The following is a 24,622-nucleotide window of genomic DNA, read 5'->3' as shown; positions in this document are numbered from 1 at the left end:
CAGTCTGTGTGAACGTGAAAGGCGCCTCCTACTTGTCATCACATGCCAAGAATTATCATCACAACAATAAACTAGAACAGCACTCGGTAGAGGACATACCTTCGTCAGGCTGAACAGTTTACGTTTTGTATCCCCCTGATTGGACGGATCTGGATTCGGACCTGAACCTAATTGAATGTGTTTTTGTCACCTACTTTTGGCCCTAAATGTCAGCTAGAACATCCGCATAGTCCCACAACGGGTATATGCCCTCGGTCCCTGTCCGAAAACAAACTTGATTGAAATCCCTTCAGCTGTTTTCAAGTACTAGGGCATGCCCGTACTATATATATATCTAAAATTATATCCCCCCCCTCTATTTACATGAAATGGTTTGGTCCATTCGCAAAGCCAAAGCGAACGGCTTGCGAGTACGGTGACAACCCCCCCCCCCTCTATTTACATGAAATGGTTTGGTCCAAAGCGAACGGCTTGCGAGTACGGTGACAATCCCCCCCCCTCTATTTACATGAAATGGTTTGGTCCAAAGCGAACGGCTTGCGAGTACGGTGACAATCCCCCCCCTCTATTTACATGAAATGGTTTGGTCCAAAGCGAACGGCTTGCGGAGTTTGGTAAAGAAATCGCCATAGCGTGCACAAACGCGCAGGAAAGCGAAAGAATCGCAAATTAGTTTTAATTTGTTTTAAAACATAGTTTAACGCCAACATAGCGGCAACATAGTTTGCCAACGTGAAATAAATGAATACGCTCTCAAATGAGCCGTCCGAGGCAGAGTCTGTTCGCCACGTTCGGCACACGTGATAACTCGCTGCTCTCTGATTGGTTGAATCGTTTTTTGGACATAGCTCGGTAACTACTTGTCCGATTAATATGAAACCTTGAAAAGGCACATCCTCGGGTCCCCAGCAATATACCTGGCAAGTTTCAAGTATATCGGACCCGTGGTTGTCGAGAAACAGCGGTCACAGACAGACACACAGAGATTACTGGCATTATAGATAGATCACATTTTCACCAGCCATGACAGGTTTCACATCTATCGGTGAAGCAGTTTCAGAGAAGGGATTTAGAAAAAAAACATTTTTGGCTGGTATACCACTTCACCTATGATGTCATCATTACCATACTTTTGTTCCCCATTGGGAGTACTTGACAATGTGCCAAGTTTCAAATTTTTCCATTCAGCGGTTTCCGAGAAATATATTTTTAATAATTTGCTTTTAATCCAAGATGGCTGCCATACCACGTGACCAATGATGTCACAATTATCATAAAACATTCTGCATGGGTGTCACTCCTACCCTGGAAATTTCGTCTCAATCGGACATATGGTTGCTGAGAAAAACGAGGTTTAGCCTGTACGGACGGACGGACGGACAACCCGAAAACAAAATGCCTCCTCCGGCGACTTTGTCTGCACAGACATAAAAAATATATATTTTATAAAAATTTTAAAAACATTTCTTTTTAGATAATTAGTATCCAGATCCGGATTTGGATCTTCACCAAATTCGAATCAATTTGTCCTTTTCACACATGACCTATCAGTCACATATCCTACTCACTGCCCAATAAACAGACGGACAAACAGACAGACAGGGGTGAAAACATAACCTCCGTCCACCTTAAGTGGCGGATGTAATTAAACCCTATAAAGGGACACAATAATGAAATTTTTTGAAGAGATATGTTTTGGAGGATGATTTCCCTGACAAATTATCACAAAAATAATTTTGTTTGGGAGAATAATAAGCCGGATCATAGTGTTTAAAAATAGGACTATTATTTTTTCTCTTCCGTTATGCAAATGAGATACTTATTACGTTGATTCACGTGACGCCAATGCTTCACAACTCAATGACGGACATGTATGTCTGCGTTTCATTACAAGTTATTCTAGCGTTCAAGGTGCCGACGTGCCAAGCTTTTAAAAGCAATTAAAATTGATCATTTTTCAGATGAAAATTGATGATATTGGAAGTTTGACCTTGAGTTGACCTTTGACTATTTGACCTCAAAAATAGTTGGTTTCCCAATTTAGTGACTGAATAAGCAAATGCTGTTCAATTTTCAAATCAATCGGATGAAAAATGACAATTTTAGAAATGTCATCTCAAGATGACCTTTGACCTCAAAATCAATAGGCTTCTTCCTTTTGACCAACTCCACCATCTGGTGAAGTTTGGTGAAGTTCGGTATAAAAGTGTGGTCTGTAGGTGATTGACAGACAGACAGGCAGACAGACAGGCAGGCAGACATATATTTGATGTGCACAGTGCACTCATTGATGCATCATCCTGCCTGTAAAAAATAAGGGGGACAGTTTATAGTTTTTTTTTGGGGGGGGCGGGGGGGGGTTGCGTTGAAACAGTTGGGTTGAAAATTAAACCCAGACCAGATCGCTCAAAGGCACCGTCCCGTCTGCTGGTGTTACTGTTCGCTAGTGGACATTATAGATCCAACGGTGTAATTCACGAAGACAAGGTGCTCTATCGCCAGCTCCCTGAACAAATTCAAAATTGCTGCTCTAACCTACAGACAGAAGACATTGCGTCCGTGGACACAGCCATGCCCCCCTCCATTGTGTCTTCGAACACGGATGCCCCTCTCCGCAGCCAATAATGATACTCACAGCTATGCGCTGCAAACAAAAGAAGAAGAAGAAAGGAAAGTGTGCTACCCGCATCTAGTTTTATTGCTACCCCAATCTAGTTTTATTGCTACCCCCATCTAGTTTTATTGCTACCCCCAAAGTCTGCTACCCCCATCTAGTTTTATTGCTACCCCCAAAGTCTGCTACCCCCATCTAGTTTTATTGCTACCCCCATCTAGTTTTATTGCTACCCCAAAAGTCTGCTACCCACATCTAGTTTTATTGCTACCCCCATCTAGTTTTATTGCTACCCCCATCTAGTTTTATTGCTGCCCCCAAAGTCTTCTACCCCCATCTAGTTTTATTGCTATCCCCAAAGTCTGCTACCCCCATCTAGTTTTATTGCTGCCCCCAAAGTGTGCTACCCCCATCTCGTTTTATTGCTACCCCCATCTAGTTTTATTGCCACCCCCAAAGTCTGCGACCCCCATCTAGTTTTATTGCTACCCCCAAAGTCTGCTACCCCCATCTAGTTTTATTGCTACCCCCATCTAGTTTTATTGCTTCCCCCAAAGTCTGCTACCCCCATCTAGTTTTATTGCTTCCCCCAAAGTCTGCTACCCCCATCTAGTTTTATTGTTTCCCCCAAAGTCTGCTACCCCCATCTAGTTTTATTGCTACCCCCATCTAGTTTTATTGCTACCCCCAAAGTCTGCTACCCCCATCTAGTTTTATTGCTACCCCCAAAGTCTGCTACCCCCATCTAGATTTATTGCTACCCCCAAAGTCTGCTACCCCCATCTAGTTTTATTGCTACCCCCATCTAGTTTTATTAATACCCCCAAAGTCTGCCACCCCCATCTAGTTTTATTGCTGCCCCCATCTAGTTTTATTGCTACCCCCATCTAGTTTTATTGCTACCTCCAAAGTGTGCTACTCCCAAAGTATGCTACCCCCATATAGTTTTATTGCTACCCCCAAAGTATGCTATCCCCATCTAGTTTTATTACTACCTCCAAAGTATGCTACCCCCATCTAGTTTTATTGCTACCCCCATCTAGTTTTATTAATACCTCCAAAGTATGCTACCCCCATCTAGTTTTATTGCTACCCCCATCTAGTTTTATTGCTACCCCCAAAGTATGCTATCCCCATCTAGTTTTATTACTACCCCAAAAGTCTGCTACCCCCATATAGTTTTATTGCTACCCCCAAAGTATGCTACCCCCATATAGTTTTATTGCTACCCCCAAAGTATGCTATCCCCATCTAGTTTTATTACTACCTCCAAAGTATGCTACCCCCATCTAGTTTTATTGCTACCCCCATCTAGTTTTATTAATACCTCCAAAGTATGCTACCCCCATCTAGTTTTATTGCTACCCCCATCTAGTTTTATTACTACCTCCAAAGTATGCTACCCCCATCTAGTTTTATTGCTACCCCAAAAGTCTGCTACCCCCATCTAGTTTTATTGCTACCCCAAAAGTATGCTACCCCCATCTAGTTTTATTGCTACCCCCATCTAGTTTTATTAATACCCCCAAAGTCTGCCACCCCCATCTAGTTTTATTGCTGCCCCCATCTAGTTTTATTGCTACCCCCAAAGTCTGCCACCCCCATCTAGTTTTATTGCTGCCCCCATCTAGTTTTATTGCTACCCCCATCTAGTTTTATTGCTGCCCCCATCTAGTTTTATTGCTGCCCCCATCTAGTTTTATTTCTGCCCCCATCTAGTTTTATTGCTACCCCCAAAGTCTGCCACCCCCATCTAGTTTTATTGCTACCCCCATCTAGTTTTATTGCTGCCCCCATCTAGTTTTATTGCTACCCCCAAAGTCTGCCACCCCCATCTAGTTTTATTGCTGCCCCCATCTAGTTTTATTGCTACCCCCATCTAGTTTTATTGCTACCTCCAAAGTGTGCTACTCCCAAAGTATGCTACCCCCATATAGTTTTATTGCTACCCCCAAAGTATGCTATCCCCATCTAGTTTTATTACTACCTCCAAAGTATGCTACCCCCATCTAGTTTTATTGCTACCCCCATCTAGTTTTATTACTACCTCCAAAGTATGCTACCCCCATCTAGTTTTATTGCTACCCCCATCTAGTTTTATTGCTGCCCCCATCTAGTTTTATTGCTACCCCCAAAGTCTGCCACCCCCATCTAGTTTTATTGCTGCCCCCATCTAGTTTTATTGCTACCCCCATCTAGTTTTATTGCTACCTCCAAAGTGTGCTACTCCCAAAGTATGCTACCCCCATCTAGTTTTATTGCTACCCCCAAAGTATGCTATCCCCATCTAGTTTTATTACTACCTCCAAAGTATGCTACCCCCATCTAGTTTTATTGCTACCCCCATCTAGTTTTATTGCTACCCCCAAAGTATGCTATCCCCATCTAGTTTTATTACTACCCCCAAAGTCTGCCACCCCCATCTAGTTTTATTGCTACCCCCATCTAGTTTTATTGCTACCCCCAAAGTCTGCCACCCCCATCTAGTTTTATTGCTGCCCCCATCTAGTTTTATTGCTACCCCCAAAGTCTGCCACCCCCCATCTAGTTTTATTGCTACCCCCATCTAGTTTTATTGCTACCCCCAAAGTCTGCCACCCCCATCTAGTTTTATTGCTACCCCCATCTAGTTTTATTGCTACCCCCAAAGTATGCTATCCCCATCTAGTTTTATTACTACCCCCAAAGTCTGCCACCCCCATCTAGTTTTATTGCTGCCCCCATCTAGTTTTATTGCGACCCCCAAAGTCTGCCACCCCCATCTAGTTTTATTGCTGCCCCCATCTAGTTTTATTGCTACCCCCATCTAGTTTTATTGCTACCCCCAAAGTCTTCTACCCCCATCTAGTTTTATTGCTACCTCCAAAGTGTGCTACTCCCAAAGTATGCTACCCCCATATAGTTTTATTGCTACCCCCAAAGTATGGTATCCCCATCTAGTTTTATTACTACCTCCAAAGTCTGCCACCCCCATCTAGTTTTATTGCTACCCCCATCTAGTTTTATTACTACCTCCAAAGTATGCTACCCCCATCTAGTTTTATTGCTACCCCCATCTAGTTTTATTACTACCTCCAAAGTATGCTACCCCCATCTAGTTTTATTGCTACCCCCATCTAGTTTTATTGCTGCCCCCGTCTAGTTTTATTGCTACCCCCAAAGTCTGCCACCCCCATCTAGTTTTATTGCTGCCCCCATCTAGTTTTTTTGCTACCCCCATCTAGTTTTATTGCTACCTCCAAAGTGTGCTACCCCCAAAGTATGCTACCCCCATCTAGTTTTATTGCTACCCCCAAAGTATGCTATCCCCATCTAGTTTTATTACTACCTCCAAAGTATGCTACCCCCATCTAGTTTTATTGCTACCCCCATCTAGTTTTATTACTACCTCCAAAGTATGCTACCCCCATCTAGTTTTATTGCTACCCCCATCTAGTTTTATTACTACCTCCAAAGTATGCTACCCCCATCTAGTTTTATTGCTACCCCAAAAGTCTGCTACCCCCATCTAGTTTTATTGCTACCCCCATCTAGTTTTATTGCTGCCCCCAAAGTCTTCTACCCCCATCTAGTTTTATTTCTGCCCCCAAAGTCAGCTACCCCCATCTAGTTGTATTGCTACCCCCATCTCGTTTTATTGCCACCCCCAAAGTCTGCTACCCCCATCTAGTTTTATTGCTACCCCCATCTAGTTTTATTGCCACCCCCAAAGTCAGCTACCCCCATCTAGTTGTATTGCTACCCCCATCTCGTTTTATTGCCACCCCCAAAGTCTGCTACCCCCATCTAGTTTTATTGCTACCCCCATCTCGTTTTATTGCCACCACCAAAGTCTGCTACCCCCATCTAGTTTTATTGCTACCCCCATCTAGTTTTATTGCTTCCCCCAAAGTCTGCTACCCCCATCTAGTTTTATTGCTTCCCCCAGTCTGCTACCCCCATCTAGATTTATTGCTACCCCCATCTAGAAAGTGTGCCCCATCTAGTTTTATTGCTACCCCCAAAGTATGCCACCCCCATCTAGAAAGTGTGCCCCATCTAGTTTTATTGCTTCCCCCAAAGTCTGCTACCCCCATCTAGTTTTATTGCTACCTCCAAAGTATGCTACCCCCATATAGTTTTATTGCTACCCCCATCTAGTTTTATTGCTACCCCCATCTAGAAAGTGTGCCCCATCTAGTTTTATTGCTACCCCCAAAGTATGCCACCCCCATCTAGAAAGTGTGCCCCATCTAGTTTTATTGCTTCCCCCAAAGTCTGCTACCCCCATCTAGTTTTATTGCTACCTCCAAAGTATGCTACCCCCATATAGTTTTATTGCTACCCCCATCTAGTTTTATTGCTACCTCCAAAGTATGCTACCCCCATCTAGTTTTATTGCTTCCCCCAAAGTCTGCTACCCCCATCTAGTTTTATTGCTACCCCCAAAGTATGCCACCCCCATCTAGAAAGTGTGCCCCATCTAGTTTTATTGCTACCCCCATCTAGAAAGTGTGCCCCATCTAGTTTTATTAATCTGCATAGAAACAGCAAGATTGATTCTCATTTACACTCACAAAGGTCGGGCCAAACTCCGTTAAACATACCGTTTTTGCTATTAAAACTAAAGAAAGGCAGATTTGATTAAATTCCCATGGTTGATGAATGCAATTATTGTAAGCCATGTTGTGAGAAAAGAAAAAGGCATCTGCCGTCAAATAATACGACGAGCACTAAGGATGTGGGTGAAGGTAACATACATAGTTATCCAATTACAATTTTTTTTTCTCACCGATACAAAGGCCAAATAGAGGTGAAAAGAAAATTGAGAATAGTAGGAAACCCAGAGATCTATGGAGATAGGGAAAATTTGGTATTAGATTTCAATTTGAGATTTCATGGCATTTCGACTTGGATCGCGTGAATTATGACTATTACTGAACAACACAACACATTGACTAACATAGCCAATGTGCCAACGTGGAATTGGTCCACAGACATATAAACGTCACATGCTTCCCGCAAGGAATTGTGGGATACAACTAAGGTCACCATACCGTATTTCAATATAGTGGACATTGGACTTGATATAAAGGAGAGAGATGTGAATAGTGCTATTTAACCATGTTCGGCAATTGCCCACAACCAGTCAGGTGACCTGTGAAGATGGCTATGACCGCAAACTACAGAAAAACAATACATGCGATTTGACTGCCTCGCTTCCGTTCTTGGGAAAATAATAATGCTGTCATCCAACGTTGATATCTTGTAATGATAACATGAAATTTATCCTCAAATGATTGTAAAAGTTCATGGAATCTTAGTTTCCTTCAGGAATTTACTATGTGACATCATCAAGGGTTAGGACTTGGGAGTATTGCATAAGCTGCAGTGTATATTTATTTTTATTTATTTATATATATATATATATATATATATATACATATATATATATATACATATACACATATATGCATATTAGTATCTGTAATTTTGGCGGTCCAACTTAATGAGCGAACGTCATGACGTCATCGCCATGCATTGCCCGCATTGCATATAGTGAGTGGATACCATCGGTAATGCACCGTGTGGCGGGCGGTACATAGAGCTCCCAGTAAGGTGCAGCAGAAGCTGTATGGAACACCTTACACCTTACTGGTGGTCCTCCACTGATGGTATGAAATCGCATAATGACTGATATATGCATATATATATATATGTATATATATATATATATATATATATATATATATATATATATATATATATATATATATATATATATATATATATATATAACTGTAAGAAATAGTAGAAACTCCAAAGTACGAGCAGGTCTTCTTCACAACGTCACATGCTTCCCGCTTCTTCTGAGTCTACAAAAACAGCAGGCATGTATATCAGTCAAGTGTGTATGGTGATATGTGTGTGAGATGTGTGATGTGAGTAAAAAATTGCATACAGAAGGAAGAGCCACGCCAAAGTTCACTCACCAGCCCCAAGTTCGACGGAAGTGACCGTTTGCGTCACGGTCACTTCCGTTAGGGTGCACGTGCATATACAAATATAGAGATATACATACATAAACACACAAGCATATATTCATATCCCATTTATATTCATATAATATATTTATATATTTATATAAATGACATATAAAGGTAGAATGAATGAATGAATGATGAATGAATGAATGAATGAATGGGTTACGGTTAACAATTTGATTGGGTTGATGTGGGAACATGCTTTAGTCATCAAAATTTATGCCATGAGGGACTTTTGTCCGAAGTTTGTGTATCCAAAAGGACTCACGTTTCAGAATCGTGGTGTGTGATCGATTTGTGATTGATTCAATGGCAGAGATCTGAATGTCATTTATAGAGTGATCCGGTTGATTAAAGTGCATCGTGTAAGGTAGAGATTTGCCCTGACTGGTGTGGAAGTTATTGATTTCTGACCTGGTGTTATTAAATCGTGTGTAGAGTGTATTTTCAGTTTTTCCAACATATTGTTTGTTGCACTTTTGGCAAGTGATTAGGTATATGACCCATGTAGATTTGCAGTTCATATAGGAGGTGATGGGGAATTTTTGTCCAGTGCTAGAACTACAGAATTTGTTTCCTTCTAGTAAATGTTTGTGAATAATACATTTGTTTGCTGTGCATTTATAGAAGCCAGGGATCCTAGTTTCTTTGTTGTGGGGCTGTGGGTGCTTTGCTTTTACCAAGAGGTCAATACTCCCAAGTCCTTTTACCAAAAGCAAAGCACCCACAGCCCCACAACAAAGAAACTAGGATCCCTGGCTTCTATAAATGCACAGCAAACAAATGTATTATTCACAAACATTTACTAGAAGGAAACAAATTCTGTAGTTCTAGCACTGGACAAAAATTCCCCATCACCTCCTATATGAACTGCAAATCTACATGGGTCATATACCTAATCACTTGCCAAAAGTGCAACAAACAATATGTTGGAAAAACTGAAAATACACTCTACACACGATTTAATAACACTAGGTCAGAAATCAATAACTTCCACACCAGTCAGGGCAAATCTCTACCTTACACGATGCACTTTAATCAACCGGATCACTCTATAAATGACATTCAGATCTCTGCCATTGAATCAATCACAAATCGATCACACACCACGATTCTGAAACGTGAGTCCTTTTGGATACACAAACTTCGGACAAAAGTCCCTCATGGCATAAATTTTGATGACTAAAGCATGTTCCCACATCAACCCAATCAAATTGTTAACCGTAACCCATTCATTCATTCATTCATTCATCATTCATTCATTCTACCTTTATATGTCATTTATATAAATATATAAATATATTATATGAATATAAATGGGATATGAATATATGCTTGTGTGTTTATGTATACACAAAGAATTAAGTTAAGCACCCCCACCGTTTTTTTACAACCTCGCACATTACAAGTTTGTTGTCGTCAAAACAGTGTAATATACCCATGATATTGCTATATTTTCTGGAGAAGTGATATTATGGTCACATAAAAACATAACAATCATGCCGTTTTCAATATTTTATTCTGCATAATTTAAGGTGAAATTTTTTGGGAATTTTAGGCATATTTTCACCTCAATTTAAGTATGGAGCTATAGGTCCATCACGGACAGTGTGGATGACGTTTATGTTTTCTAACGTACAGTCATTGTTCTGAGAAGACCTCTAGCGATCTTTGCGTCAATAACGTCAATAACGTCAATAACGTCAATAACGTGTAATGTCAATAACGTGTAAGTGATGTCAATAACGTCAATAACGTCAATAACTAATGTCATACCAATCATTATTTGATCTCACATACCTTAGAATATATGCCAATGTATACATATACACAAAGAATATATATTAGGGGGTGCTTACCTTAATTCGTTGTGTAGGGGTGCTTAACTTAATTCTTTGTGTATATGTATATCTCTATATTTGTATATGCACGTGCACCCTAACGGAAGTGACCGTGATGCAAACGGTCACTTCCGTCGAACTTGGGGCTGGTGAGTGAACTTTGGCGTGGCTCTTCCTTCTGTATGCAATTTTTTACTCACATCACACATCTCACACACATATCACCATACACACTTGACTGATATACATGCCTGCTGTTTTTGTAGACTCAGAAGAAGACCTTTGTTGGTCGAAAGCTTGTCGACAATTAAAGATCGACGTCCTGAAGCTACGTCCGCGTCTTATTTAATCTAACGATTATATATATATATATATATATATATATATATATATATATATATATGTATATATATATATATATATATATATATATATATATATATGTTGAAACAGGTGACAGTAAGGGAGGCATTAAAAGAGAGGCTGAGTAGGGTAGAGGATGATGTGGTTGAGCTTGAACGTGGTTGGATGTCAATGAAAGATAGTCTGTTGGGAGCCGTTGGTGAGGTATGTGGATGGACAAAAGGACCACCGAGGCACTCGGAAACATGGTGGTGGGATGATGAAGTTGGAAAGAGGATTGATGAGAAGAGGAAGAAGTTCAAGGAGTGGCAGAAGACGAAGGGTACGGGAGCAGAAAAAGCAGAGCATGAAAGTTATAAGGCAGCCAGGAAGGCTGCAAAGAAAGAGGCAGCAAAGGCGCAGGAGACATGTAGGAAAATGTTCGGAGAACGCTTGGATTCGGAAGAGGGTCAGAACACGGTATTCAGGATTGCAAAGCAGATACCGAAAGAGAGGTGTGATGTGATGGGGGTGATTTGCTTGAAGGATGAAGTGGGAGAAATCGTTGTGGACCCAGATGGAATTAAAGGAAAATGGAAAAGATATATGGAAATGCTGTTGAATACAGAGAATGAATGGGATGGCAACATCGAGAGTAACCCAGTTTTAGGACCGGCAGAGAAGATAACTGAGAAGGAAGTTGAGGAAGCGATAAAAGCAATGAAGAGTAGAAAAGCGGGAGGGCCGACGGGAGTTGTGGGAGATATGTTGAAGGCAGCAGGAAGTTGGGGTGTGAATAGAATGACAGAGATCTGTAATCTGGTGGTGAAAGAAGGCCGCATTCCAGTGGCTTGGGAACTGAGTACCCTCGTCCCTCTATACAAGGGGAAAGGTGACACTCTGGAGTGTGGCTCATACCGAGCGATAAAGTTATTGGAGCATGGAATGAAGGTATTGGAAAGGGTGTTGGAGAGGAGGATAAGGAAGAAGGTGAAGCTCGACGAAATGAAGTTTGGATTTATGCCAGGAAGAGGAACGACAGACGCGTTCTTTATTGTGAGGCAGTTGCAGGAGAAGTACTTGGAGAAGAGGAAGAAGTTGTTTATTGGGTTTGTTTATCTGGAGAAAGCATTCGATAGGGTTCCTCGCGAAGTATTGACATGGGCATTGAGGAAGTTAGGAGTGGAGGAATGGTTGATCAGAGTAGTGATGGCAATGTACAAAAGAGCGCGCACAGCTGTAAGGACGAAGGACGGGAACAGTGGTGAGTTTGAGGTGAAGGCGGGAGTGCATCAGGGGTCGGTACTAAGTCCACTACTATTTGTAGCTGTGATGGAGGTGTTGGCTCAGAACGTAATGGAGGGTTTACCATGGGAGTTGTTGTATGCAGATGATCTGGTGTTGATTGCGGAAAGTATGGATGGACTGAAGGAAAAGATGAACAAGTGGAAGGAATGTATGGAGACAAAAGGTCTGAAGGTGAATATAGGAAAGACGAAGGTGATGGCAAGTGGTAAAGCATGTGGTGAGGTGGAAAGAACTGGGAAGTGGCCATGTGCTGTGTGCAGGAAGGGTGTCGGAGTGAACTCCATTCAATGTACAATGTGCGCTGAGTGGGTTCATCAAAAATGTAGTGGTCTGAGAGGGTCATTAACCAGTGTGGCAGCTACATTCAAATGTAAGGTGTGCACAGAGGGAGCTGCAGATGGAGGAAATGTTGAGTTGGATCTTGGAGACGGCGTGAAGCTGGAAGGTGTGAAAACATTTTGCTACCTCGGAGGCATGCTGAATGGAGAAGGTGGATCAGACACGGCAACGGTTGCTTGAGTGAGATGTGCATGGAAGAAGTTTCGGGAACTGAGTGGCGTGCTGATGATGAGGGGAGTGTCGTTGAAGCTGAAGGGAAAGGTGTGTGCTGCATGTGTGAGAAGTGTTATGATTTATGGGAGCGAGACATGGGTCATGAATGTAGAGCAGCAACGAAGGCTGGAAAGGGTGGAAATGCGAATGGTTCGGTGGATGTGCGGAGTATCGTTGAGAGAGAGGAAGACAAATGATGAATTGCGAAAGATGATGGGAATAGAGCCTGTGACTGATGCTGTGAAGAGGAACAGGTTAAGATGGTTTGGTCATGTGTTGAGGAAGGATGAAAGTGATTGGTTGAGAAGAGTGATGGAAATGAATGTAGAAGGAAGTAGAGGACGGGGAAGACCGAGAAAGACTTGGCTAAAGATGGTGGAAGAAGAAATGCGGGCAAGGGGGTTAACAAGGAGAGATGCAGAAAATAGGGCAATATGGAGAAGATTGTCATGGGGACCGCAAGGCTAACCCCCACTCTAGCAGGGAAATGGCCTTAAAATGCATGTTGTTGTGTCGTGTGTGTGTGTGTATATATATATATATATATATATATATATATACAGTATATATATATATATATATATATATATATATATATATATATATATATATATATATATATATATCTATATATATATATATATATATATATATATATATATATATATATATATAGATATATATATATATATATATATATATATATATATATATATATATATATATATATATATATATATATATATATATACAGTATATGTATATATATATATATATACAGTGGGGAGAACAAGTATTTGATACACTGCCGATTTTGCAGGTTTTCCCACTTACAAAGCACGACAAGGTCTGTAATTTTTATCATAGGTACACTTCAACTGTGGAAGACGGAATCTAAAACAAAAATCCTGAAAATCACATTGTATGATTTTAAAGTAATTAATTTGCATTTTATTGCATGAAATAAGTATTTGATACATCAGAAAAACAGAACTTAATATTTGGTACAGAAACCTTTGTTTGCAATTACAGAGATCAGACGTTTCCTGTAGTTCTTAACCAGGTTTGCACACACTGCAGCAGGGATTTTGGCCCACTCCTCCATACAGATCTTCACCAGATCCTTCAGGTTTCGGGGCTGTCGCTGCGCAACACAGACTTTCAGCTCCCTCCAAAGATTTTCTATTGGGTTCAGGTCTGGAGACTGGCTAGGCCACTCCAGGACCTTGAGATGCTTCGTACGGAGCCACTCCTTAGTTGCCCTGGCTGTGTGTTTCGGGTCGTTGTCATGCTGGAAGACCCAGCCACGCCCCATCTTCAATGCTCTTATTGAGGGAAGGAGATTGTTGGCCAAGATCTCGCGATACATGGCCCCATCCATCCTCCCCTCAATACGGTGCAGTCGTCCTGTCCCCTTTGCAGAAAAGCATCCCCAAAGAATGATGTTTCCACCTCCATGCTTCACGGTTGGGATGGTGTTCTTGGGGTTGTACTCATCCTTCTTCTTCCTCCAAACACGGCGAGTGGAGTTTAAACCAAAAAGCTCTATTTTGGTCTCATCAGACCACATGACCTTCTCCCATTCCTCCTCTGGATCATCCAGATGGTCATTGGCAAACTTCAGACGGGCCTGGACATGCGCTGGCTTGAGCAGAGGGACCTTGCGTGCGCTGCAGGATTTTAATCCATGACGGCGTAGTGTGTTACTTATGGTTTTCTTTGATACTGTGGTCCCAGCTCTCTTCAGGTCATTGACCAGGTCCTGCCGTGTAGTTCTGGGCTGATCCCTCACCTTTCTCATGATCATTGAGGCTCCACGAGGTGAGATCTTGCATGGAGCCCCAGACCGAGGGAGATTGACTGTCATCTTGAACTTCTTCCATTTTCTAATAATTGCGCCAACAGTTGTTGCCTTCTCACCAAGCTGCTTGCCTATTGTCCTGTAGCCCATCCCAGCCTTGTGCAAGTCTACAAATTTGTCCCTGATGTCCTTAGACAGCTCTCTGGTCTTGCCCATTGTGGAGAGGTTGGAGTCTGATTGAGTGTGGACAGGTCTGGAGACGGCTTTGCGGTCGGTCTTTGCGGTCTTTGTGGTCGGAGACGGTCTGGAGACGTCTTTTATGCAGATAACGAGTTCAAACAGGTGCAGTTAATACAGGTAATGAGTGGAGAATGGGAGGGCTTCTTAAAGAAAAAACTAACAGGTCTGTGAGAGCCGGAATTCTTACTGGTTGGTAGGTGATCAAATACTTATTTCATGCAATAAAATGCAAATTAATTACTTTAAAATCATACAATGTGATTTTCAGGATTTTTGTTTTAGATTCCGTCTTCCACAGTTGAAGTGTACCTATGATAAAAATTACAGACCTTTACGTGCTTTGTAAGTGGGAAAACCTGCAAAATCGGCAGTGTATCAAATACTTGTTCTCCCCACTGTATATATTTATATATATATATATATATATATATATATATATATATATATATATATATATATATATATATATATATATATATATATATATATATATATATATATATATATATATATATATATATATATATATATATATATATATATATATATATATATGTATATATATATACGTATATATATGTATATATATATATATGTATATATATATATATATATATATATATATATATATATATATATATATATATATATATATATACATACATATATATATATATATATATATATATATATATATATATATATATATATATATATATATATATATATATATATATATATATATATATATATATATATATATATATATATATATTCATGGAGAAAATGTGGATGCATTAACATACCAGGGAAAGGGCTTCAAGATTTGGAATACTACTTGTCCAAATGATCATCAACAACATGGAGAAAACTAGAACGGCACTCGGTAGAATAGTTTACCTTTTGTATCTCACTGATAGGCCAGATCTGCATCTTAACCAAAATCTAATCAGCTTGGTCTTGTTGCCCAACCAACTCATCCAAAAGTTTTGTCATCCGTCGTCCACAACTTTTTCAGATATTGTGCTTCGAGTATATATAGTTTTTGGCCCCATCTCTTAATGGTGAAGAATCATCAAAATTATAGTATCCAGATCCTGCTCTTCACCAAAATCGATTCAATTTGTCTTTGTCACACAACCAACCTGTCCACCCAGTTTCGTTCGAATTTATCCACAACGTTTTAAGATGTTTTGCTAGATATCATATTTGGCCATGTCTCAATGGTGAATAATCAATTTTAAAATTCTCGTATTCACCATCCGGATCCAAATCTTCACCAAAATCAAATTGGATTCGTCCTTTTCACACACCCAACCTGTCCACCAAATTTCATCCGAATCCGTCTTTCACATTTTGGGATATCCTGCTCACAGACCGACAGACAGACAGATGAAAAATCACTCATAGAGCGACACTTGGAAAAACAGTCACACTCAGTTAGCCCATGTGAAAATCCTATTCAAATTTCAAGTCAATCAGATAAAAATTGAGGATTTTAGAAATTGGAAAAAAGTGGTTGACCTTTGGCCTATGTTGACCTTTTGGCCGATGTTGATCTCAAAAATAGTTGGTGGTTGAATTCAATTTGCTGATATGCAAATCCTATTCAAATGTCAAGTCAATCGGATGAAAATTGATTTTTAGAAATTCGGAAAAAAGTGGTTGACCTTTGGCCTATGTTGACCTTTTGGCCTATGTTGATCTCAAAAATAGTTGGTGGTTGAATTCAATTTGCTGATATGCAAATCCTATTCAAATGTCAAGTCAATCGGATGAAAATGGATTTTTAGAAATTCGGAAAAAAGTGGTTGACCTTTGGCCTATGTTGACCTTTTGGCCTACATTGATCTCAAAAATAGTTGGTGGTTGAATTCAATTTACTGATATGCAAATCCTATTCAAATTTCAAGTCAATCGGATGAAAATATATTTTTTATAAATTTGGAAAAAAAAGTGGTTGACCTTTGGCGTATGTTGACCTTGTCACCTATACTGATCTCAAAAATAGTTGGTGGTTGAATTCAGTAAGCTGATATGAAAATCGTATTCAAATTTCAAGTCAATCGGATGAAAATTGATTTTTAAAAATTTTGGGAAAAAAGTGGTTGACCTTTGGCGTATGTTGACCTTGTCACCTATACTGATCTCAAAAATAGTTGTTGGTTGAATTCAATTAGCTGATATGAAAATCATATTTAAATTTCAAGTCAATCGGTTGAAAATTGAGGATTTTAGAAATTTGAAGAAAGTGGTTGACCTTTGGCCTATGTTGATATTTTGACCTAAAAAATAAATAGGATTCTGTCGGACCACCAACTCTACCATTTGGTGAAGTTTCGTCCATCTCCACCCTTTACCTTAACATGTTATTTATCTTCAGAAGTTGGACTCTTCTCTGCTCTCACAATCAAAGCAAAATTTATGAATGGTATTTTTGTTATATCATAAACCATTCTCTCTGGATGTCATTATGTGCCAAATGCCAACGTGACAAGAGAGCTTTCATCTCTCTGGGATGATGGAAATGGATATTCATAAATAAATGAGAAAGGTTTGACAAAAATACCATGAAAACTGCAATAGATAGACATTAAAATAGTGAAATAACAAAAAAAAAAAAAAAAAAAAAAAAACTGTTGAAAGCTGTCATGATCTTTTAAATGATTTTCCATTAACTTTTGAAAAATTGGATATTGGAGATATCCACATCCTGTTGTAGTCTCTATCATGAAGTGTCACGTTTGTGTCCGAATGAAATACCCGTGTACAATACTAGAGTCCTGAAAAGAGCCTGAAGTGGTATATACATAATACCATAATTCACCAAATGTCCGTCCGTCTGTCTGTCCGTCCGTCCGTCCGTCTGTCTGTCTGTCTGTCTGTCCGTCCGTCTGTCCATCCGTCCATTCGAAGGTACCACAAAAACGGCTGAATCGATCGCAACGATATTTTGGGTGGGTAATACTGGGATCCCCTAGAGTAAAATAGGCTATATTGTTTTTCCAATTTCAGCTTTGGCCTCCAACATTTTCAGGTTTGGACCCCCGCATAAAGTTATTTTCCCGGGTGCCACACAAACGGCTGCACCAATCGCTGCACACCTGTGCTGCACAGCTGCACCGATCGGACTCGGTGACCTCCGACAAAGACCTTTTATAAGAACATGGGTTAAATCCCTGCTTGAGAGAATGCCAACTGCCTCCCCGCCATCACGTTCGTCTCTCCAACTTATAATCCCACGATATATGCAGAAAGGACGACCCAAAACCAATTATCTTCTTTTTGATTCATATATACTGAAACGCAAAAGAAACTTACCACCTTTGAAACCTTTAAATATCAACAATAACACTGCGTGTAGTAAATGTGTGAACTTATTTGTGGACAATAGTGTCCTCATTGTCAGACAAAACGGTCACGGATGGTCACTTGAACCTTCAATGGTCACTTCATAGCACAGCTGTTGAACAGCCGTTTTGACTGTCAGTGATTAGCCAAGGGGTACGGGATGATTTTAATGAGCTGCACGTGATGTCTTGATATTGGCTTTAAAAAGGCCAGTGCAAAATGGGCATTTAAATCAACATGCCACGATTGTCAAGGGATCAACGGCAGGGTGCCCTGGGCATGCTGCAAGGCGGACTGAGCTACCGTGAGGTGGCACGTCGCCTTGGCTGTTCACACCAGACGATATCGGCCCTGGTGGACAGAGACACCCTCCACAACTCTGCAGATGACAGACCTCGATCAGGGAGGCCAAGAGTCACCACTGCAAGGCAGGACAGGGAGATGGTCCGAAGTCACCTGCGGGATCGATTCCATCCAGCATCCCGCACTGCGGCAGAAACTCCGGGGCGTGCAAACCCACGGATCTCCAATGATACTGCACGAAGACGACTGCATGACTATGGTCTGACTGCCAGAAGACCATACAGAGGCCCCGTGATGACGGCTACCCATCGCCGCAACCGACAGAGATGGTGCCAGCAGCATCAGCGGTGGACCTTGGCGCAGTGGAACAAGGTCGCTTTCAGCGATGAGTCAAGGTTCTGTGTGGACAGTCCTGATGGGCGTGAGCGTGTCTGGAGAAGAACTGGCGAGCGATATGCCGATTGTTGCGTGCGTCAAGCCAACAGGTGGGGTGGCCCAAGTGTGATGGTGTGGGCCGCCATATCAGGCCGGTACAGGATGCCACTAGTGGTTGTGGATGGGAATCTTAACGCCCAGCGGTATGTAGATAACATCCTGCGACCTCATCTGCTGCCATTCCTGCTAGACCACCCAGAACTGAGAACCTTTCAGCATGACAACGCTCGTCCCCATGCTGCTCGCTTTACCACTGCATTTCTCCAAGGCGAGAACATCAACACCATGCAGTGGCCTGCGCTCTCCCCTGACCTGAATCCCATAGAGCACCTGTGGGATGAGCTTGGGAGATGCGTAGTTGGCAGGGCCAGGACACGGGCAGAGCTGCTTCAGACATTGAGGACTGAGTGGGACAGAATCCAGCAGCAATCCATCCAAAGACTGGTAGGCAGTATACGCCGACGATGCACTGCCTGTATCCAAAACAATGGTGGCCACACACACTATTGAAAGGGGACTGACATTGCACCCTGTGCTGTTCTGTACTGTAGAACAAACTGATGAGATGGTATATCTTGGTCAAAAACTTGACATGTCATCAATAAAATGCCAATGTTTCAATTAGCAATTGTTGGTTTGTTTTATTTTGAACTGTTACAATTTTATTACATTTCAAACAAAAAAAAACATTTTCAAACATTTCCACACAGAACCTTGACTCATCGCTGAAAGCGACCTCGTTCCACTGCGCCAAGGTCCACCACTGATGCTGCTGGCACCATCTCTGTCAGTAGCGGCGATGGGCAGCCGTCATCACGGGGCCTCTGTATGGTCTTCTGGCAGTCAGACCATAGTCATGCAGTCGTCTTCGTGCAGTATCATTGGAGATCCGTGGGTTTGCACGCCCCGGAGTTTCTGCCGCAGTGCGGGATGCTGGACGGAATCGATCCCACAGGTGACTTCGGACCATCTCCCTGTCCTGCCTTGCAGTGGTGACTCTTGGCCTCCCTGATCGAGGTCTGTCATCTGCAGAGTTGTGGAGGGTGTCTCTGTCCACCAGGGCCGATATCGTCTGGAGTGAACAGCCAAGGCGACGTGCCACCTCACGGTAGCTCAGTCCGCCTTGCAGCATGCCCAGGGCACCCTGCCGTTGATCCCTTGACAATCGTGGCATGTTGATTGAAATGCCCATTTTGCACTGGCCTTTTTAAAGCCAATGTCAAGACATCATGTGCACCTTATTAAAATCATCCCGTACCCCTTGGCTAATCACTGACAGTCAAAACGGCTGTTCAACAGCTGTGCTATGAAGTGACCATTGAAGGTTCAAGTGACCATCCGTGACCGTTTTGTCTGACAGTGAGGACACCATTGTCCACAAATAAGTTCACACATTTACTACACGCAGTGTTATTGTTGATATTTAAAGGTTTCAAAGGTGGTAAGTTTCTTTTGCGTTTCAGTATATAAACATCATTAAAAGTAAATAATGACCCCGGCCAAAGTTCAAATGACGTGAGTTTAATCTCTACATGAGAGAATTCCACATAGCTATTTGGGCGGTGTATAATCTAACAGATCGCTGTCTCCATCGATCTTGCCAAGGCCGTACCACCTATCGGCTCAAAATCCTTTTAACTGTGGACTTGGTAGTTTTTACAATGAAGGAAACATTAACAATGTTGTTAAAAGTTTATTTTGTGATTAATTTGTGATTGGAGTTATGTTGTTTGGAATGAAAAAAGAGAAATCGAGTTCAAGCAATTGACGGCATGCCGTGATGGTTTCTACCTTCTAAACGTGAACTTCGCGGATCGCCATATGCAGATTCGCCACGGTCCCACGATCGATGTTTCCATACGTGAACGTATCCCTTTGTTTGCGAACGGGTACGTTTTTCATGGAAGTCCTTCACGAACTTGCTGTCCATGTCTGACATGCGACTGAAGGTGCTACAGGAATGTGGAATTTATTGGTTTCATGCTTTAGCATTCGCCATATCTGCATTGCCTGTTTGCTTCCGGCCTCCCACCCATGCGTAGCACGGGTATCTTACTAGTATACATAATTCATCATGATGAAACACACTGTATAAACTAGAACGACATTCGGCGGAGCGGATACCTCTGCCAGGCTGAACAGTTTATGTTTTGTATCCCACTGATGGGACATATTTGGATCCGGACCGGAACCAAAATCTAATTGGATTGTTCTTGTTACTGAACCAACTCATCCACCAAGTTTTGCCATAAGTCATGCACAACCTTTTGAGATATCATGCTAAATATCGTAAAAATTAAACAATTCTCGGATACGGGTCCAGATCTTCACCAAAATCGAAGCAATTCACCCTCGTCACAAACCTCACCTATCCACTAAAATTTGTCCGAATCTGTCCACAACTTTTGGAGATATCCTGCACACAGTAAGACAGACAGGGGTGTAAAGGCAACCTCCGTCCACCTTCAGTGGCGGAGGCAATGATATAGGAAGGAAATACAAGTGAGATCATGCCAACTCTAACCCCCATAACCCTGTGATAACTGCCCGCATGGACTACATGGAAGTTTAACAACAGCTGGCAGGCATGACAAGAACAAGCCATTGCAAAAGGAAAGTGATAAAAATGACATAGTGACACTCAATGGTGAAAACACCTGGCTTTGCCAAAACAGGATTCTCTGCCACATACCTCTTGTTCACGAAACCCAATCAAGCAAATATGTAAGGACTGTTCCAGTTAGTGAGAAGTAGTGCAACGAAGGAGTCATGTTTGTATCCATTGTTGTCTACATTTTTATACTCATTCCTTATATACAAAAAGCTCCCCATCTCCTGTAGTTAGTGCTAATTATATAGCTACTCCCAAGGGGGGTGTTTGGCACACAGTGTACGAACACGCAATAGCCTATTCTCAAAAACATTGGGATATTTAACGTAATAACCAAAAGGCAAATGGGACAGATGGCTAAGATCACAAATATAACAATATTATGCGCTGCAGCAGAATTACAATTTTCTCTGCGAGTGAGAAATAAAGTGATCGCTTTTGATGACGTTTTGTCGCATGGTTTCAATCTTCAGGTTGGTGATTCACAAGGCAGTTTTTTAGGGCAGACGTTGTTCTTTGTCTGCCGCAAAAAAATTCTTTACAGAGAAAGGTAGAACTAACAGTAACACAAAAATCAAGGGAAAGGGGAGAAAACACTGAAACTAGGAAGTAAGATGGGTGGGTCTTCTTCTTTTGTATGCAGCACAGGGCTGCAGAGAAGCATCACTTGCTGAGGGCACGGCTGTGCTGCTCCATAGGTCAGGGCAGGAATTTGGAATTTGGCCATGGTGCCGGCAATAGGTCGCCTACTCTTCAGGAAGGACATAGTGGTATCTTTAACGTCCACCAACTAATTCCAGCAGATGTGACGGCCAGTTTAATGTCCACTGAGGGATGGCACATATTGATGAATCACCGTGCCGGTTAAACACCGAACTAACAGCTTATAGCTGGGTCGGGATTCAAACTCAGGCTCGACAGCTTAGAGATGAGTGTGCATAATGCACCTCTCGGTCATCCTGTAGACAGCTGGGTTAGAAAAGGTTATCATGAAGGTAATGAAAATTTGTGGATCAGAACTTGGGGATGAAAAGAGATGGCAGTGCACTGCTTACTGGAAGCCTTAGAGGGAAAAGAGAGATGGATCAGCTTCTCGAAGTTATTCCATAGATGGGAAAAGCAAGGAATAAAAGCATTGAGTTGTGCAATGGGCCTGGATTTTGGAAGCCTAAACAGGAGGGGATTAATGGAGGAATGAGTGCATCCTGTAGTATATAAGGTTGGAGGACTGAAAGAGCAGAGGGAGCAATATTGGAAAATAGAGGGTAGGAAAACAAAAGATCACCGACCTTCCTGTGATTTGAGAGCAACTGTGTTTTCGGCTTGATCACGGAAATTCCAATAGCTGTCAGCTTTACTTCCATAGAATCTAGGAGGCACTGATGTGCTGCCAGGATGCCAACCCATAGTGGAGAGCAGCACTCCATTGAGCTACATACAAAGACCTTATAAACTGAGTAGCTCTGATTTTCCAAGGAAAAACTTGGTTGGATGGAGGACGCCCAATCTGCGGCTCGCTTTAGATGCCAGCTTTGCTATGTGGCTGGCCGAGGAAAAGTCAAGACCGCTGGTGAGGCAGGCCTACAAATTCTAGAGACTCAACCTATTCCAGTGTATGACTAAGGAAAGAGATAAGTTGGTTGGTTTGACAATTATTCTGAAGTGATAGGGTAAGACTGAAATTTTCCAGGATTGAAGGACATGTCCCAATTATCAAGACCAGTGTCTAATAATGTCCAGATCAGCAGAGACTCAGCCGCTGTCTGTCAAACAGAGGGATGGGGTACTGTACGACAATGTCGAGTCGTTTGATAGAGTTTTCCGGAGCATCAGAGAGGTCATATTTTAAGATGAGGATCGAGACTGGGCCCAAAACACACTAAGTCCTGTAAACAGTGGGTACGTCACAGTGAGATGGGGACAGAACGAGATGGGTTTGGTAAATGAGATGTGGAGGCAAAAACCATGACATGGAGGAAGGAGACTCTTTGGGGAGTCAACCTTGAGATTTGTAAGAATACGTTTTTTTTGGAATGCCTTAGGACAGACACACACTTGTTGCGAACCTTATGTAATTAATCCGCCCCTCCCTCACAAAGATCAGCTTATGAACCCTCCACCCTCCCAGCTTGCTTCTAAGCTAAGTCCATCATTTGTAACTACAGTCTCATTACACTGTTCAATGCCTTCATCCAAATACCATGGAGTATACGTCATGCAGCTGCTTCCCATCCTTCTCCCCTGGAGACGATAAAGTCCCAGGCTCTACGTGTTATTGCCACATCTCCGCAGCGGGCCATATCTCATTGTCTGCTTCACACAAACCACAAACACGTTTGTGTGCACTGTTTTCTCTCCAATCACTTCTGGCATAGCTTCTCCCTCCCAATTCTCCCTCCCAATTCTCCCTCCATCTTCCCTATCCCACACGCAGGTCGCACCCGCGCTTCCAGAATCACACACTTAATTACCATCCCAAATTATAAGGAGAATGATAACCTCCATGTCCTCGTTCCTCTGTTCCTTCATCTTTAGTAACGACTCCCCATGTCTGTTTTTTGTTTGTTTTTTGTTTTTTGTATACAAGATCGAGGCTCGTGAAAGAGCCAACATTTATCACACATAAAATCAAACAGACACATAAAACATATAATAAGGGGAGCAGTAGACAAGATGGGGAGAGAAGGGGAAGCACACAAACACAACATTTGAGAGCAGGGACATCGGGAGATCTGTGGGAGGGAGAGGGCTTGGGGGGAGGTGGGAGAAGTATAAAACATACGGACACTGCAAGGACTTCCAGGAAAGAAGTTGGTATTTAAAAAAAGTGGATCTGGGGTGAATTAGCGGGGGTAGAAAAGATCAAGGTTTTGGATGGGGGAAGATAAGAGATGGTGGTGAACAGCTGTTTTAAAGACCTGGAGGAAGGAGTGGGATTGAAGAGAGTGGGGGAGTTTGTTCCAGAGGCAGGAGAAAAGAGGAATGAAAGAGTGATGGTGAGCAGAGAGCCTAGATTTTGGCAGTTTAACCATAAGAGGGTTGCAGGCAGATCTTGTGCGACCTGTAGGAATATTTAGGGGACAGAGCCCAGAGAGAGCTGGGGGAGCAAGGCCAGAGGAGTCGGTAGAAGACAGAAAGACCACCTACCTGCCTGCGGTGAGTAAGTGAAAGACCCTCAGAGTTAGCTTCATCGCGGGAGAT

The 24,622-nt window shown here is 42.0% G+C and overlaps 1 protein-coding gene across 5 annotated transcripts in view; it reads right to left on the bottom strand.

The window, feature by feature from the left end:
• Nucleotides 1-24,622, bottom strand: part of LOC137421285 (receptor-type tyrosine-protein phosphatase delta) — a 638,902-nt gene that overhangs the window by 273,639 nt on the left and 340,641 nt on the right. The gene's annotated exons all lie outside the window — the stretch shown is intronic.

The sequence above is a fragment of the Myxine glutinosa genome, chromosome 2 (assembly GCF_964187855.1).
Source record: "Myxine glutinosa chromosome 2, kmMyxGlut1.1, whole genome shotgun sequence".
NCBI lineage: Eukaryota > Metazoa > Chordata > Myxini > Myxiniformes > Myxinidae > Myxine > Myxine glutinosa.
This window is presented reverse-complemented; position numbering and strand designations above follow the sequence as displayed.